General features: G+C 56.6%; 1 pseudogene; it reads right to left on the bottom strand.

Annotated features, from left to right (window-relative positions):
* Nucleotides 1-5771: 5771 nt before the first annotated feature.
* The window catches only part of LOC143262531 (large subunit ribosomal RNA), a 3802-nt pseudogene continuing 3745 nt past the window's right edge, over nt 5772-5828 (bottom strand).

The following is a 5828-nucleotide window of genomic DNA, read 5'->3' as shown; positions in this document are numbered from 1 at the left end:
GCAGCACCGTCCTCGGCGCAAAAACTCAAAGAAAACTCTATGACTCGGTGGTCGCTGGTCGTCAGGTCCTCGCGGACCTTCCAACCTCGCACCTTGTCGCAAATATCAGGTGTCGATAGTGTGACGTCGATGTATGACTGTCCACTAGGGCTGGAAAACGTCGGAGCGTTTCCAGCCTCGTTCAAGACAACCAAGCCATGGCTCACGATAAACTCTTCGAGTTTACGGCCTCTCACGTCCGTCTCCGCGCTGCCCCACTGGGCTGATTTCGCGTTAACGTCGGCAGAGATAATGACTCGGTTATGCTTAAGTGCGGAAAGAGCTCTCTCCAACCGCGCCAGACCTGATTCAACGTCATCGGAGCATTGAAAGTACTGGCTGATCAGGAAGAAGCTCCCAAACGAACCCGAGATGCTGACACAGGACAAATGCGTGTCGCACAAGTTAGAGACTTTGACCACGGTTAGATCCGGGTTTCTGACCGCTATTGCAGCCATCACCGGTTCGCCTGCCGTGATCAGCCTCGTTCTCAAGCCTAGCCCGGGCACAGTACCCCGCCAGCTATATGGCTCTTGTGCAAGCAACACATCTACCCCTCGCCTATGCATCTCAGTCCGGACTTCGTCGGTCACGTTTCGGGCCCGCTGCATGTTATGCTGCATGACCCGTATGACTCTCGAGCGTCGCCGGTCGTTTGTACTATCCATTCGAGATTCAAATTATTATTCCTGTCTAATGCGAGACATCTCCAAAACCAGCGCTTCCTGATAGGAGGCGCAGGCCGGGTCTCGCGACTTATGGTCGTGTGGCCGCCCTCTGTCTTTGCAGTTGGAACAAACCGGAGGCTTGCTCTTCCTGCTGCAGAGCGCATAGCCGTGCCCTTTTTCGGCACAATGTCCGCAGACATCCTCTTTGAATTTACAGCGCTTCGCGGTGTGCCCGAAGCGCTGGCACTTATAGCAACGGGTGACCTGTATGAAGTCCCGCACACGGCAGGAACTCCACCCAAGGTACACCCGGTCCCCTCTCTGCGCCAGCCGCCGACGAATCTGCGGACTGACGGCCACTACCCAGTTGGCTGTCTCCGGGGTCTTGCCAGCCATGCGACTGACCCGAACACCCGAAGGCACATCCTTCTGGGACGCCTCAGAGAGGTTTTGCCTCCAAAGACTGGAGGCAATTTCCTCCTTGCCCATCCCTTTCGGAATGTCATAAATCAGGACCTCGGGGTCCCGTTTGCTGGGCAAGGAGACGGACAGTCCCGCACTCGCCAGCTTCTTATTGCCTACGAAGGCTTTTAGGTCCTCCTTGCGATCGGTTTCGACGACGATGCCACCGGAGTGGATGCGTCGAACCGATCTGACACGGATCGCCTCCTTCGCAGGTTTTACGATCGACAGAACAGCTCTCTTAGTAGCATCGCTGTTCTGTCCTTTATCCTTTGGCGGGAAGATACGCACCACGTATTGTGTCGGTGGTCTTCTCGCCTCCGGAGTCGCTGACTGGTTGACCTTTGCCACTTGGGCGTAGGTCAACTGCGCGGCATTGGAGACCGTCTTCGGGAGGGATCCCTTGGACGGCCCAGGTCGCGCCGCACTCATTACGGCAGGGCGCGCTTTTAGGTCCGCCCTGACCGCGGCGAGTTGCCCTTCGACGAAGCTGTTTCTTTGAATCAGCTCCTGGACCAACTCGTTGAGTGCTCCGACTTCTGCTAGTATCTTCGACCCGGACTCCTTGTTGACTTTCGACTCGGGTCGAAAGCAAAAGGTCCGTATCTCCGATACTCGCCTGAAGGCTTCGTCTCTCACGAGATCGAGAGGCCGTACCTTGTGCCCGGAAACCGTCCCCTTCGATTTCCTGGCCTGGTTTGCTGCGGCCTTGCCAGTAGGTGCGACTGGCTTGGCACGCTTCGATTTTTTGGTGACGGTTTTCCAACCGCCACCTTCGGGGTCTTCGACACGCACGGGTGCCGGTTGCACCTTCACGAGCGTGTCTTTGACTTGTTCGATTTTTTTGGGTTTCCCCTTCCCAGCCTTGCGGCTGGGGGAGTCCCCCGACTTGGGCGCTGTCCCCACGTTACCGGTGTCCGGCGCGCCTTCTTCCGTGGCCTCAGTTTTCACCGAGACCGCTCGCGTGGGTGTCACGCATCTCTCCAAGGTCACACGAGGATTGGCGATGTTTAACACCTTCCCGGACCTTGTCTTTTTCGCAGACGCAGGAGGGCTAACAGCTGCTGCTGTAGCTTCCGCGTCTGTGGCGACGGCTTCACTCCGAGTAGGAGCTGGACCCGCCGACTTAGATCGTTCGATTTGTACTTTCAAGTTTTTAGATCCCATATTTAGATCTTTGCCTTCATCCGGTACGCTCCCCGGCCACCACCGACCCACACATTTTGGAACCCGCCATCAGGCTGGGTTAGGGCTACGCACCGGACATAGTCTGCTGACTGGGCCGATTACTCAACCCAGCCCGCGTCCTCGCCCGTCAGAACCCACTCGCCGAAGCGTATGGTCGTTCCAAGCCGATTGACTGGACCAGGGCTGCTTTTCTCGTCCAGCCTCCCATCTAGCCGAAGCAGAGGCCAAAGGTACGTGTTGGGGACGTCTCACCCGCAGGAGAGGGCCCCCTCAGATCCCAGGATCCTCTTTTCCGACGACAAGGGTCGCCACGCACGGCAAACACGCGGGAGACAGCAGTCGGAGAGGCTGCCTCTTCCTCTCCACCACACTTCGTTCGGTTCGCTGCGTTTTGAGAACACGAGCTATCCAGCGGTACCTTTTTCGTGGAGGCTCAAGTGTGGCTAGGGCACGTTTGCCCCTTGCGGCCTGGGTTGCCCAGGCGATTGGTTGCATCCCGATTTCTAGATCCAGCGGCATGTTGCTACGTGGCGCGCTCAGACAACGAAAATGCGGCATTCCGGTCAGACCAGAAAAACCGCATAACGTGACGCGGGGGACTGCAGCCACAAGTGACAACAGTCCCCCGGTAGGGAGTAGTACAGCATATTCAATGCTGTACATGAACACGCCACAGCCCGTATGCTTAGTTCAAGGGCCTCGCCATTATGCGAAGTACTACATGTACAACGCACTGGCGGTCTCAAAATACCCTCATCGCCGATGCATCTGATGCATCCGTCAACTCGGCAGCATTCACTCCGTCGGCGTGTTGCTTTGTGGCGTGTTCAGATAACGAAAATGCGGCATTCCAGTCAGACCAGAAAAACCGCATAACGTAACGCGGGGGACTGAAGCCACAAGTGACAACAGTCCCCCGGATGGGAGTAGTACAGCATATTCAATGCTGTACATGAACACACCACAGCCCGTATGCTTAGTTCAAGGGCCTCGCCATTATGCGAAGTACTACATGTACAACGCACTGGCGGTCTCAAGTGCTTTCATCGCCGATGCACCTATCGACTCAGCAGCAACATTCAATCCGACGGCGTGTTGCTTCGTGGCGTGTTCAGACAACGAAAATGCGGCATTCCAGTTAGACCAGAAAAACCGCATAACGTGACGCGGGGGACTGCAGCCACAAGTGACAACAGTCCCCCGCTAAGGAGTAGTACAGCATATTCGATGCTGTACATGAACACGCCACAGCCCGCATGCTTAATCTCGGGCCTCGCCATTATGCGAAGTACTACATGTACGACGCACTGACGGTCTAAAATGCCTTCATCGTCGACGCATCCATCGACTCGGTAGTAGCAACAACCTTCGCGAGGACTAGTTCGGGGGTCGCCTCTCAACCCTGGGTGGCCACAGACCGCCACCGCCAGTAGATAGGGACAGTTAGTGTTGTCGTCAAACTGTGGTCTCTTAGAGACGGGCCGTACCTAAGTCCTTGGTGGACCATACCGGCCGCTCTTGCGACTTGTGCCTGGTGTTCGGGCTCTACCTTCGTTCACCATCGTATCAGGGGAAGACAGCGTGCTACTCCCACTGCCACCTCGAGTCCAACCCAATCCAGGCACTCTTACGGAGTAGTGTTAAAGTCTTTTATCTCCGCAAGAGGGGCTTCAGCCTGGCCCGAGGGGACGAACCCCGAGGGGTTCGCCCAGCATGCCGTTCGAATGGCGGAGTGGACAATTCCACGTCTGCCCGTCACTCAAGTCGGACACGGGACGACTCCAAAGCTAGCGCCGCCTGATAGGAAGCGCAAGCTGGGTCCCGCGACTTGTGTGCACTAGCCCACCCTCTGTCCTTGCAATTAGAGCAGACCGGAGGTTCACTCTTCTTGCTACAGAGCGTGAAGGTATGCCCCTTTTGGGAGCAGTGACCGCACACGTCCTCCTTGAATTTACAACGCTTCGAGGTATGCCCGAAGCGTTGACAACGGTAGCACCGAAGCACCTGGACGAAATCCCGTACACGACAGGAGTTCCATCCAAGGTATACTCGGCTACCCCTCTGCTTCAGTCGCTGAAGATTCTGCGGACTGACGGCAACGACCCAGTTGGCTGTCTCCGGGGTCTTGCCAGCCATGCGGCTGACCCGAATTCCCGAAGGCACATCCTTCTGGTTCGCATCGCAGAGATTTTGCCTCCAAATACTGGAGGCAATTTCGTCCTTACCCATCCGACGCGGGACGTCGTAAACTAAAACCTCGGGGTCCCGCTTGGTAGGTAAGGAGACGGACAGACCCGCGCTCCGGAGCTTCTTATTGCCAACGAAGGCTTGCAGGTCCTCCTTTCGGTCGGTCTCGACGACGATGCCACCGGAGTGGATGCGTCGGACCGACTTAATTCGGATCGCCTCCTTCGCTGGTTTAACGAGCGACAGAACAGTAACCTTCGTAACTTCGCTGCTCTGTCCTTTTTCCTTCGGCGGGAAGATTTTTACCACATGCTGCGATTGTGGCCGTCTCCCCGCTTCCGGAGAAGCTCCTTTGCAGTCGACTTTGTTCACATGGGCGTAAGTCGACTGCGCGGCGTTGCAGGCCGTCTTCGGGAGAGTTCCCTTGGACGGCCCAGGTCGCATCGCACTCATTACGGCAGGACGCGCTTTTAGGTCCGCCCTGACCGCGGCGAGCTGCCCTTCGACGAAGCTATTCCGTTGAATAAGCTCCTGGACCAGCTCGTTGAGTGCCTCAACCTCGGCGAGTATCTTTGACCCGGACTCCTTATTGACTTTCGACTCAGGTCGAAAGCAAAAGGTCCGTATTTCGGACACTCGCCTAAAGGCTTCGTCTCTTACGAGATCGAGAGGCCGTACCTTCTGCCCGGAGAACGTCCCCTTCGGTCTCCTGGCCCGGTTTACTGCGGCCTTGCCGGTGGGTGCGCCCGGCTTGGCTCGCTTTGACTTTTTGATGACGGTTTGCCAACCGTCACCAGTAGGGTCCTCGACACGCTCGGGTGCCGACTGCACCTTCACGAGTGACGTGTCTCCGACTCGTTCGATTACTTCCACGTTACCGGTGTCCGGCGTACCTTCTACCGTGGGCTCGGTTTTCACCGAGACCGCTCGCGTGGGAGTCACACATCTTTGCAAGATCACACGAGGATTGGCGATATTAATCACCTTCCCGGATCTTGTCTTTCTCACAGACGCGGGGGGACTGACAGCTGCATTTGCAGTTCCCGCGTCTGCGGCGACGGCTTCACTCCGAGTAGGAGCTGGACCCGTCGTCTTTGGACGCTTAGTTTTTTGTTCATTAATTTTATTAAGACCCATAATGTGTCTTGGTCTTTCATCCAGTGCGCTCCCCGGCCACCACCGACCCACACAATTTGGAACCCGCCAAAGGCTGGGTTAGGGCTACGCACCGAATATAGTCTGCTGGCTGGGTCAGTAGATAGGGACAGATGGGAATCTCGTTAA

The sequence above is a fragment of the Megalopta genalis genome, unplaced genomic scaffold, assembly GCF_051020955.1.
Source record: "Megalopta genalis isolate 19385.01 unplaced genomic scaffold, iyMegGena1_principal scaffold0139, whole genome shotgun sequence".
In the NCBI taxonomy this organism is placed as follows: Eukaryota; Metazoa; Arthropoda; class Insecta; order Hymenoptera; family Halictidae; genus Megalopta; species Megalopta genalis.
This window is presented reverse-complemented; position numbering and strand designations above follow the sequence as displayed.